Consider the following 12,675-nt stretch of genomic DNA (forward strand, 5'->3'; position numbering starts at 1 on the left):
TTGGATCCAGCTCCTTGTTAATGGCCTGGGAAAGCAGTAGAAGATGGCCCAAGTGCTTGGGCCCCTGCACCCACATGGGAGACCTGGAAGAGGCTCCTGGCTCCTGGCTTCAGATCAACGCAGCTCTAGCCTTTGTGGCCATCTGGGGAGTGAACCAGCAGATGGAAGACCTCTCTCTCTGCCTCTCCTTCTCTCTGTGTGTAACTCTGTCTTTCAAATAAATAAATAAATCTTTAAAAAATTCCTATTTCAAAGATAGAGAATAGAATTTGGGGGTATTAAGTGATATGTCCTAATCGCTAGGAGAACACATTCTGGCAGCCTGTCATCAGCTACCTTTCTGAATCAACCTTACTGTGTGCTAGGCACTGTTCTTTTTTTTTTTTTTATATGGCACGCTTCACGAATTTGCGTGTCATCCTTGTGCAGGGGCCATGCTAATCTTCTCTGTATCGTTCCAATTTTAGTATATGTGCTGCCGAAGCGAGCACCTGTTCTAAGTACTTTACAAATAGTATACCAGATGATCCCCATAGCAACTTTATTAAATCTGTTATAATAGGGTATGTTTTTAATGTAAATTATTTAAATTTTTGATTAATCTGTCATGTGTACATTTTTATCCAATATACTGCAGTATTTTGACACATATACACAATATAAACCCATGGAGCCAGGCATTTGGGGCTGGTGTTACCATACATTGAGTTAAGTTATGTGTGGGGAGCCATTGCACGGCGCCCTAAAGATGGCACCGGCTCCTTTCCCCCGGAAGGACTGGCGAGAAACAAACATCTCCTAATAAGGAGATGTCTGAGCTCCCTTCCGGCTTCCGCATTGCTGTACCAATCAATGCTTGCCACTTGGCTGCTTTTGATTGGTGCGCTGATGGCTATAAGAGGGAGGGGAGAGGAAAGGACGCGGTAGTAGAAGTTTGAAAGAGGTTCCTGAATAAACTGCTGGAAGAAGAGTTCGGGTCATGTCTTCCTTGCTGGTCGAGGGACGCGACAACTGGTGGCCCGTACGGGGAACATCTCGAACGCGAACTCAGAACTTCCTGCAGTCAGGGCAGCGCTGGTAAGTCCCCCAGGAAAATAAGGTAGGGATCCGCGATAAGAGCGGGCAGTCCTGCGATAATAGCGGGAGGGTAGTTCTGCGATTAAAGCAGAGGAAGTTCTGCAACAAAAGCAGAAGGAGCTCTGACCCGTGGCCAGGGAAAGAGCACAATTTTTGACGATGGGTAATTCACAGTCCCATCAAATTTTTCTGGCGCTGAATGCGCTGCTTTGGGAAAACGGTTTGAAACTTAAGCCTAGTACGTTGCATAGGTTTTTACGTAACTGCAATACCATTGCACCCTGGTATGGGGTTTCGGGAAGCCTTACTATCCCTTCATGGGACAAACTAGGCAGGGATTTGGATTTTGCATTTGAACAGGGTAATCTTGAAGGGGGAGTGAGACCAATATGGAAGTTAGTGCGAGCATGCCTCGAGGATGAGCAGTGTAGTGAAGCTATTCTGAGCGGTCAAGCTGCCTTGGAGGAGCTTCAGGAAGAGCGCTCCGAGAGAGCTGCCAGTGAAAAAGGGAAAACTTTGAAGGAGAGTCGGAAAAGAACTAGGAAAAAACTGTACCCCGATCTTTCCGAGTTGCGCAGCCCCTCCTTAGTAAGTAGTTCTAGTGCAGAAAGTAGCTCAGAAAGCAGCAGCGAGTCTGAAGAGTGTGGCGATAACAAAGAGTCTGATATAAAGCAAGTACGGGAATTAAATCGGCAAATGAGGAAGTTGCAATTAAAAGGAAAAAAGGAACTTAAGCATGGTACTTTCCAGGGGAACTTAGGGGAGGAGCCTGAAGCCTCTCCTCCTCAGTATGAGCCTCTATCCGCGCAAGAAAGAGGGCGGACTTTCTGTCCGGGAGTCTGGAAACAGGTTGGTGCGGAGTTGTTAAGTGCCTATCCTGTCTTCCAAGAGCTGCAAGGGCAGAGGTACGAGGAACCCCTCAACATAAAGATAATCAAATCACTAGCGGAGTCAGTAAGAGCCTATGGCATCAGCGGCTCTTTCACGCTGACTCAAGTAGAAAATCTTCAAAGATACTGCATGACTCCAAATGACTGGAGTGGGTTGGCTCATGCCACATTGTCACCAGGACAATACTTAGACTTCAGAGCTTTCCTGATTGACTTTGCCAATGAAAAAGCAGCAGAAAATGCAGCAGCAGGGAATCAGCATTGGGACAGAGATATGCTGCTAGGCATAGGGAGATTCGCTAACCAGCAGACAGGTTACCCACATGCAGTGTATGAACAAGTTAACAAGATAGCCATCAAGGCTTGGAAGTCTATACCCAACAGAGGAGAGGTAAGTGGGAATTTGACAAAGATTACACAGGGACCCACCGAGCCATTTTCAGACTTTGCAGCGTGCATGGTGGAAGCTGCAGGTAGGATTTTTGGAGATCCAGATCGCGCCATGCCGCTGATAGAACAGTTGGTTTTTGAGCAGTGCACTAAGGAATGCAGAGCCGCTATAACACCATGGAAGAGCAAAGGGCTTCAGGTATGGATAAAACAATGCAGGGAAATAGGAGGGCCGCTATACAACACTGGCCTCGCTGCAGCAGTCCTTCAAATCACGAAGGGCAATAGGGGATCAGGGAACGCTGGAGCATGTTTCAGCTGTGGAAAAATGGGACATATGAAGCGGCAATGTCCGCAAAGGGGAAGAGGCAAAGAACAAAGACAGGAAGGACCAGGAATTTGTCCAAAATGCAGGAAGGGAAAGCACTGGGCCAATGAATGCCGCTCGGTAAAGGACATTGACGGCAACGTCCTTGCTTCTGGCAATGGTGGGGCACGTCCAAAAAACGGGCAGCGGGGCCCTCATCCCCAGGGCCCGCAAATATATGGGGCATTCGAGAGTCAGCATCAGGGCGCCCATCAGGACCAACAGCAGGGGAGGCAAAGTCAGTGGCCCAGCTTCAGACATCCCAGAGACCACGGAGAGCCACTGCAGGCTCCGCAGGCCTGGACCTCTGTGCCACCGCCAGACTCATACTGACACCAAAAATGGGAGTGCAAGCCATTGAGTCAGACTTTCAGGGACCCCTAGAGGAAGGGACAGTGGGATTGTTGTTGGGACGTCCATCCTCTACCTTGAAAGGTCTCATAATTCATCCAGGAGTCATAGATTCGGATTATACTGGCATGGTGAAAATCATGGTTGAGTCCCCTAGAGGTATAACAGCTATTAATCCAGGAGATAGGATTGCACAACTTGTAATCCTTCCTAGCAAGCATTTGCAGTTCAGTGCATCAAAGAAACAACGAGGAAGTGAAGGCTTTGGATCCACAGGCGTAGATTGTGCCTTCTTGTCTTTAGAACTAGACCAGAGACCAACCTTAAAGATAAAAATAAATGGAAAGGACATTCTTGGCCTACTAGACACAGGTGCAGACCGTAGTATCATCGCCTCCAAGGATTGGCCTCCAAAGTGGCCTAAGCAGGCATCCTCACAATCCCTTCGGGGACTGGGATATTCAGAAACTCCTGAGATGAGCGCAGTAATGCTGCGCTGGGAGGATGCAGAGGGACATTCAGGCACGGTGCAACCTTATGTTTTGGATTTACCTATCTCTTTATGGGGCCGAGACCTTTTGAAAGACATGAACTATAAATTAAGTAATGAATACTCCCGTGTTTCTCAAAAATTGATGAAGGATATGGGACACCATCCAAATTATGGAATAGGAAAATTCTTACAAGGAAGAAATGAGCCCACTGAAGTAGTGCAGAGGCCTCCTCGCCAAGGGCTGGGTTTTTCATAGGGGCCACTGAGGAAGGTATTCCCATTACTCGGAAGCACGAGGACCCAGTGTGGGTTCCTCAGTGGCCTCTGTCCTCAGACAAATTGGTTGCAGCGCAGCAATTGATTCAAGAACAATTGAATTTAGGACACATTAGACCCTCTGTATCGCCTTGGAATACTCCTATTTTTGTAATAAAAAAGAAATCCGGGAAGTGGCGGTTGCTACATGACTTGAGAGCTATTAATATGCAGATGCAGGTCATGGGGCCTGTGCAACGTGGGTTGCCTCTTCTATCTACACTTCCACAGGGATGGCCCATAATAATAATAGATATTAAAGACTGTTTCTTCTCCATACCCCTACATACAAAGGATTGTGAAAGGTTTGCCTTTACCTTGCCAGCGTGCAATCATGAGCAGCCTGACCAGAGGTATGAATGGGTTGTGCTTCCGCAGGGCATGGCTAACAGCCCCACAATGTGTCAGCTATTCGTGGGTCAAGCGATTGGGCCTTTATGTAAGAGATTTTCTTCCTTAAAATGCATCCATTACATGGATGACATCCTCTTAGCAGCAAAAGACGAATTAGTATTAGATGATGGCTTTGCATATTTGATTCAGTTGTTAGAAAGTAAGAAGTTATTTATTGCCCCTGAAAAGGTTCAAAAAGGAAGCATTGCAACTTATCTGGGATCCCGCATAACCAGTACTCAAATTGTTCCTCAAAAGGTGGAATTGCGCAAAGATAGTTTAAAGACTTTAAATGATTTTCAGAGATTATTAGGAGATATAAATTGGGTTAGGGGTTATTTGAATCTTCCCAATTATGAACTTAAGCCACTTTATGTCATTTTGCGTGGTGATTCGGCGTTGGACTCACCACGGTGCTTAACTCCGGAGGCCAGGGAGGCCCTAGAGAAGGTAGAAAAGAAATTACAGGAGGCATTCTTATGCAGAATGAATGAAAATCTGCCATTGTCATTATGCATTCTCCCAATGCTTAGCCAACCTACAGGGCTAGTATGGCAGGAAGGTCCGCTTTTGTGGATACATCCAAGGAGCTCTCCAGCCAAGTCTATTGAGTATTATCCGGCAGTGGTGGCAAAGCTAGCACTGGAGGGTTTGCAACAATGTTTACAATATTTTGGAAAATTGCCGTGTGAAGTGATTGTTCCTTATGATGCCAAACAAGTCAACGTCCTATGTGCTCTTTTAGATGATTGGGCAGTGTTTCGCTGTGGGTTCCCAGGCTTTATAGACAATCACTTACCAAAAAGTCCATTGTTACAATTCTTTAAAGAACATCCGGTAGTATTTCCAAAAATTACAGCCACTGAGCCATTACTAGGTGCTCCAAATATATTTACGGATGGGTCAAAAACAGGCTGTGGGGTTTATATGGTAGAGGGTAATGACCCAGTATTTCATCAGTTTCAGCCAGGCTCACCTCAAGTTGTGGAGTTAAAAATAGTTATTGAGGTCCTTAAGCAGTGCTCTTTTGCCTTTAATTTGTTGTCAGATTCCTTATATGTGGTGAACGCATTAAAGATATTGGAAACCGCAGGGCCGATTAAACCTTCTAGCCCAATTGCATCCCTATTACATATAGCCCAGCAGTTGCTTTGGTCACGGAAAAATCCCTTTTTTGCTCAGCATATTAGAGCCCACACAGGCATGCCTGGTCCTTTATGTGAAGGCAATGCGCGAGTAGACCTGTGTACTAGACAGGAATTCATCTTTTTTACTACTTCTGCAGAGGCTGCTAAAGCTTTCCATCAATCTTTTCATGTCAACGCGCGCGCTTTGCAGCAGAAATTTCATCTTTCCCGCGCAGATGCCAGACAGATTGTACTTGATTGCGCTGACTGTGCTGTTACTCGTGCGCAACCTAGTGTTGGCGTAAACCCTAGAGGGTTACTGCCTGGGAGAGTATGGCAGATGGATGTGACCCATGTATCGGAATTTGGGAAATTGAAATATGTTCATGTCTCAGTGGACACGTGCTCAGGCATTATGTATGCCTCTCCCCTCAGTGGTGAATCTACACATCAGGTGATTGCTCATTGTCTGGATGCATGGGCCGCCTGGGGGAAACCCCAGGTGCTAAAAACTGATAATGGCCCAGCCTATACATCTCAAACCTTTACCACCTATTGCCAAAAAATGGAGGTTCAACTTGTCCATGGATTGCCATACAATCCTCAGGGCCAGGGCATAATTGAGCGAGCACACCGCACACTGAAAGAATATCTTTTAAAACAAAAAGAGGGAGTTGGCTATAGCCGCACCCCGAGAGAGAGAATTGCCTTAGTCTTATTTACAATTAATTTTTTAAATTTGGATGTGCATGGGCACTCAGCCGCGGACAGGCATCAGCAACAAGGAAACCCAAGTAGAGGGTTGGTAAAATGGAAAGATCTCTTGACGGGCCAGTGGCGTGGCCCTGATCCCGTGCTGGCATGGGCACGAGGTGCTGTTTGTGTTTTTCCACAGGATCAACATGACCCAGTGTGGGTTCCGGAGCGAGCGGTCAGGCGGGTCTGCCACGAGGAGAATCCTGCTGTTGCTTTTGATACTTCTGCCTCAAATGCAGCGGACACTGGCGGAGCAGAGATGGGGGATTCTATCCGTATTCCCAAAGCCGATGCCGAATTGGTCCGCGGAATTTGACTACACCTTGCAGCAACTGCGCCTTGCCGTGGTCACCATCAACTCCACGCGTGTGGATGTCTCCTTCGCATCTGGACTGTCATCCCAGATCCAGCTGTCTCCAGCCTGATGGAGTGGGCGGGACTTGGAGCTTTGACAGGGTTGCTGTTACTTGTTGTGTTATTTTGCCTGTGGTGTTTGTGCAGGATGAGGACAGCTCATTGGCGGGAATTGGCCATGATAGCTCAAGCCTTTTATGCCCTTGAGGCTGGACAATCGCCACAAGCATGGCTGGCCTTCCTTGAATGCTAGGCATGGGTGCAGGGTGCGAGGCAAAGCACAGCAGAGAGAACGAGCTATTACGTTCTCTGGAAGGCAAGTCTGTCTGCATGTGGGTTGGCATCCCAGATCCCACCCCCGCGAAAAGGATGCTGTTCCAGGTGGATGCCTGGCAGTGGGGGACAGACCCCTACCTTCTCCTGTAATCCTTAGATGCCTGGTTCTAAAACAAAAAGGGGGAACTGTGGGGAGCCATTGCACGGCACCCTAAAGATGGCGCCGGCTCCTTTCCCCCGGAAGGACTGGCGAGAAACAAACATCTCCTAATAAGGAGATGTCTGAGCTCCCTTCCGGCTTCTGCATTGCTGTACCAATCAATGCTTGCCACTTGGCTGCTTTTGATTGGTGCGCTGATGGCTATAAGAGGGAGGGGAGAGGAAAGGACGCGGTAGTAGAAGTTTGAAAGAGGTTCCTGAATAAACTGCTGGAAGAAGAGTTCGGGTCGTGTCTTCCTTGCTGGTCGAGGGATGCGACAGTTATGGTTGTTAACACTAGCATCCTGTACTGGAGTGCAGGTTCAAGGTCTGGCTGCTCTGCTTCCAATACAGCTCCCTGCTGATGTGCCTGGGACAGCAAAGAGTAATGGCCCAAGTACTTGGGCCCTTGCTAATCATACGAGCGACCTAGGCTCCTGGGTTTTGCCTGGCCCAGCACTGGCCATTATGGGTGTTTGTGGAGGAAACCAGCAGATGGTAGATCTGTTTCTCTCTGTGTCTCTCACTTTCACTCCATTTCTCTGTTTCAAACAAATAAAATACATATTTTTTTTTTTTTTTAGAAAAACAGGCAACTAGCCTTTCCATTACCTTTTTCTTTCCTTTGCATTTGGAGCCTACCAGCTCCTCACGTCCAGGTCTTTATGCAGTATACAATATGTTGTAAACTGTAATCATCCTCACTGTGCTGTGGAACAGTAGAACTTATTCCTTTTAATTGTATTTTGGTGCCTGTTATTTACCCTCTCTCTATTTCCCTCCCCCAACCACTCCCAATTAGTAGAAATCATTATTCTTAGATCAACGTTAAAAAAAGAAATGCTTTTCTAGGTATGAAAGAGAACACATGTTATTTGCCTTTATTTCACTTAACATAATGATCTTGAGTTCTATCAATTTTGTTGCAAATGTCAGGATTTCATCCTTTTTTATGGTTAACTAATACCCCATTGATATATGCCACAATCACTGATGGACACTTAGATTGATTTCATGTCCTAGCTTTTATGAATATTGTTGCATTAGAAATAGAAGTGTGGGTGTCTCTTTAACATGCTGACTTCATTTTCTCAGGCTATATCCTCAGGAGTGAGGTAACTAGGTCATATGGTAGATCTGTTTTTAGTTTTATTTTTCTTTATTTTTATTCTTTTTAAGATTTATTTATTTATTTATTTGAAAGTTAGAGTTACACAGAGAGAGGAGAGGCAGAGAGAGAGAGGTCTTCCATCCGATGGTTCACTCCCCAATTGACTGCAACAGCCAGAGCTGTGCCGATCGGAAGCCAGGATCCAGGAGCTTCTTCTGGGTCTCCCACATGGGTGCAGAGGCCCAAGGACTTGGGCCATCTTCTACTGCTTTCTCAGGCCATAGTAGAGAGCTGGATCAGAAGTGGAACAGCCGAGTCTCGAACTGGAACCCCTATGGGATGCTGATGCTTCAGGTCAGGGCATTAACCCACTGCACCACAGCATCAGCCCCTATTTTTTTAAAGGAGAACAAATTTCTTATATTTCATATATACAGATTTAGGAGCAGAGTGATCCTTTCCACCCTCCCCCTTCCATCCCAGCCACACACCCACTCTCCCTCCACCTTTTTTTCTTATTCTTTTAATTTTTACAATGATCTACTTTTAGTTTATTTTATACTCACAAGATTAACTGTATACTAAATAAAGAGTTCAACAAGTAGTAAGAAAAAAAAAAAAACTGCTCCTCAACAGTGGAGACAAGGGCTGTAAACAATCATCAAATCCCTAATGTCAGTTTCACTTATATGAATTACATTTCTTGTACTCTGTTGCATACAGATCAGGGAAAGCATATGGTATTTGTCTTTTTGTGAATGGCTTATTTCACTAAGTATAATGGTTTCTAGTTCCAGCTATTTTTAGTTTTTAGAAGGCCTTTCATAATGTTTTCTATAATGGCTATCCTACTATGCCTCTCTACCTACAGTGACTAAAAAACCTTTGCCAACATTTGCTTAATAATAACTTTTCTAACTTTAGTGAGCTGATATCTCTTTGTGGTTTTGAGTTGCACTTCCTTGATTACTCATGTTATTGATCATATTTTCATGTATTTGTTGGTCGGTCATGTGTTATCTTTGTGAAAAATGCCTATTCAGATCTTTGCCTATTTCTTAACTGGCTTGTTTTATTTTAAAGGATACATTTCTTCATTTATTTATTTATTTGAAAAGAATAGTGACAGGAGGAGGGAGGGAGGGAAGGAGAGAGAGAAAGAGACAGAGAGAGAGAGAGAGAGAGAGAGAGAGAGAGAGAAATTCATTCCCCAAAGAGAAAGAGAGAGAGAGAGAGAGAGAGAGAGATTCATTCCCCAAATGGCTGTGACAGCCAGGTCTGTGCCAGGCTGAATCCAGAGCTTGGAACTCTATCTGGTTTCCCACATGGGTGTCAGGGACCCACCTCTGCTGCCTTCCCAGGATCATTAGCAGGAAGCTGGATCAGAAGCAGTGTAGCCTGGACTGGAATCGGCACTCAGGTACGGGATGCTGGAATTGGAAGTGGCGGCTTAACCTAACCCACCACAATGCCAGCTCTGGTTTATGTTTTTTTTTTTTTTCTTGAGTTTTTTGAACTCTTGTATATTCTGGATATGAATCTTTTTGTCAGGTGCATAATTTTCACATATTCCCCATCCTGCCAGTTGTCTCTTCATTGTTGTTTCTTTTGCTATGTAGGAGTTTCCTAGTTTAATATATGTGCACAGATTCTCTGCTGGGGCCTGTTTGAAGTTGGGCTGGGCTGCAGCGTGTTTGAAAGGTAGGGCTGGTGCTTCCCCAAGGTGCCCAGGCAGACACCAAGTTTGGCCTGTGGAGAAGGACATGCTTGCACCTTTCACCATGCAGTTGTGTCTTCCGGATCATTCTCTAACTCGAATGCAGCTAGCTGGTATTGTGTGGCCCATCTGGGACACACTCACTACCTCTTTTATTTTCAGGGGAAACTTGAAACCAGTTCAAAAGCTCGCTAGCAGAAGAATCTGTCATACCATCAAAGAATCTGTCATACCATCAAAGAAAGTCTTTTCTGTCTGACACCCCCATGAACTCTGTGAAAGAACGGTCCTCCAGGATGTTAGTGTTGCGCTCTGTGGTCACCTCCCTGGGGCAGAATTGTCTGGCTGGTGGGACTTTTTTGCTGGGGCGGACATCCAGTCCTGAACATGATTCAGTCCTATGAAGCATTTTGGAGTTTTTCTCAGGGATGAGGCAGAATGATGGGCTCCTTTTGGCTAAGGCACTATTTTCCATTAGTGGCATTGTGATCATCTTGCCCTTTACTGAGCCTAGTTTTACTTCTGCTGACTCTTTGTTTGAGGATGATCTGAAATCATGCACAAGTGGTGGTCTGGGGGCTGACTGGATAGACTTTGCATCCTTCATGAAAGTGGCCAGCTGGCCTGAGCTTTCACTAAAAGGGACCTCCATATGCAGGTGTTTTTGTTTTTGTTTTTGTTCTTGTTTTTGACAGGCAGAGTTAGACAGTGAGAGAGACAGAGAGAAAGGACCTCTCTCCATTTGTTCACCCCTGAAACAGTCGCCATGGCCGGCCCGCTGTGCCGATCCAAAGCCAGGAGCCAGGTGCTTCCTCCTGGTCTCCCATGCAGATGCAGGGCCCAGTTTCTTCCCAGGGGCTGGTGCTGTGGCCAAGAAGCTTCAACCTCTGCCTGCAGTGCTGGCATTCCATACGGGCACCTATTCGATTCCCAGCTGCTCTACTTTTGATCTAGTTCCTTGGTAACGCACCTGGGAAAGCAGTGGAAGATGGTCCAAGTGCTTGGGTCCCTACACCCAGTTGGGAGACCTGGAAGAAGCTCCCGGCTCCTGGGTTTGACCTGACCCAGCCCCAGCCATTGTGGCCATTTGGGTAGTGAACCAAAGGATGGAATCTCTCTCTCTCTCTCTCTTTCTCTCTTTCTCTCTCTGTCTCTCTGTCTCTCTCTCTCTCTGTATTTCTTCCTTTCAAAATATTTTTCTTTCCACACCATTTCATTGTCTGTATATTCTGGTAATATTTTGCTTGATTTGTAACTTTTATTTTAAAATGGTATTGAAAGTGGAATTTTTAGATACTTAAATTCTAATTGTTGCTGTTATAAAGAAACTTCATATACTTTAAAAAAACTTAGCTTTATTAATTATTTAGTGTAGAAGCAGAGAGGCACAGAATGAGATAGACATAGATATCCAGTCTGTTGGCTTACTCCCTAATGCCCACAGCAGCCAGAACTGGGCCAGGTTGAAGCGAGGAGCTGGGAACTAAATCTTGGTCTCCCACATGAGTAGCAAGGACCCAGATATTTGGGCCATCATTTCTGCTCCCCATGGTGTGTAGCAGCTAGGAGCTGGAATTGGGAATGGCAGAGCTGGAACTGAAATCCAGGCATTTCGGTGTGCTGTCAGTTACTGTGCCAAATGCCCACCCTGCCACCCTGGCCTGACTTTTTTTTTTTTTGGCAGGCAGAGTGGACAGTGAGAGGAGAGACAGACAGAGAGAAAGGTCTTCCTTTGCCGTTGGTTCACCCTCCAATGGCCGCCGCGGCCAGCGTGCTGCAGCCGGCGCACCACGCTGATCCGAAGGCAGGAGCCAGGTGCTTCTCCTGGTCTCCCATGGGGTGCAGGGCCCAAGGACTTGGGCCATCCTCCACTGCACTCCCGGGCCACAGCAGAGAGCTGGCCTGGAAGAGGGGCAACCGGGACAGAATCCGGCACCCCGACTGGGACTAGAACCCGGTGTGCCAGCACCGCAAGGCGGAGGATTAGCCTAGTGAGCCGCGGCGCCGGCCGCCCAATGCCCACCCTGCCACCCTGGCCTGACCTTTCAATACTGACACTGTACTTTTATTTTTTTCTTTTTTTGTCTCCATTTAATGTTCTCAAGACACAGATACTTACTGCCCTCCATCTCCCTTCAGACTGCTGGAATTATGACATTAAATATCTTCCTGTCAGTTTTCAACAGTTCAGGCAGAGGTCCAGTGAGAGGCCAACTAGGAATCAGTAAACAGTGTTCTGAGTGTCCTGCATTTTGTGCAAGTGGCTGGTGAATGGCACATAAAGCACCTTGGTTGGCTTGCATGATATGCATGCATGTTTTCTACCCAGTATTGTCTCTGTAGTGTCCACCTTGAAGACCAGAGTTCCCTCCCTCCCTTAGTTGCAACCATTGGAGATAACTGTGACCCTTTGGCTACACCTTTTGGATGACTTCGGGCCTCATTCACAGGAAAGGCTGCTCTGACTGCAGCCTTGAAGGCCGTGAGAGAGGCCTTGAGTGATTTTTCCTGGATGTTTCCCTTGAATAGCAGCACAGAGCTCTCCTTTTCTTGCACCTTCTCAGATTGAATCTGCTTTACAATTTCACATCATATTTTTTTAAAGATTAATTTATTTATTGAAAGTCAGAGTTACACAGAGAGAGAAGGAGAGGCAGAGAGAGAGGTCTTCCATCTGCTGGTTCACTCCCCAAGTGGTTGCAATGGCCAGAGCTGCGCCAATCTGAAGCTGGGAGCCAGGAGCTTCTTCTGCGTCTCCCATATGGGTGCAGGGGCTTAAGGACTTGGGCCATCTTCTACTGCTTTCCCAGGCCATAGCAGAGAACTGAGTTGGAAGGGGAGCAGCCAGGACTCAAACTGG

The 12,675-nt window shown here is 46.4% G+C and overlaps 1 non-coding gene across 1 annotated transcript; it reads right to left on the minus strand.

Annotated features, from left to right (window-relative positions):
- Window positions 1-384: 384 nt before the first annotated feature.
- LOC127485655 (U6 spliceosomal RNA) lies at window positions 385-491 on the minus strand. Its single transcript, XR_007912601.3, has one exon. It is a non-coding gene; the product is annotated as a U6 spliceosomal RNA (small nuclear RNA).
- Between the last annotated feature and the right edge of the window lie 12,184 nt (window positions 492-12,675).

Source organism: Oryctolagus cuniculus, chromosome 12 (genome assembly GCF_051225735.1).
Source record: "Oryctolagus cuniculus isolate XC-2025 breed Fujian yellow rabbit chromosome 12, ASM5122573v1, whole genome shotgun sequence".
NCBI lineage: Eukaryota > Metazoa > Chordata > Mammalia > Lagomorpha > Leporidae > Oryctolagus > Oryctolagus cuniculus.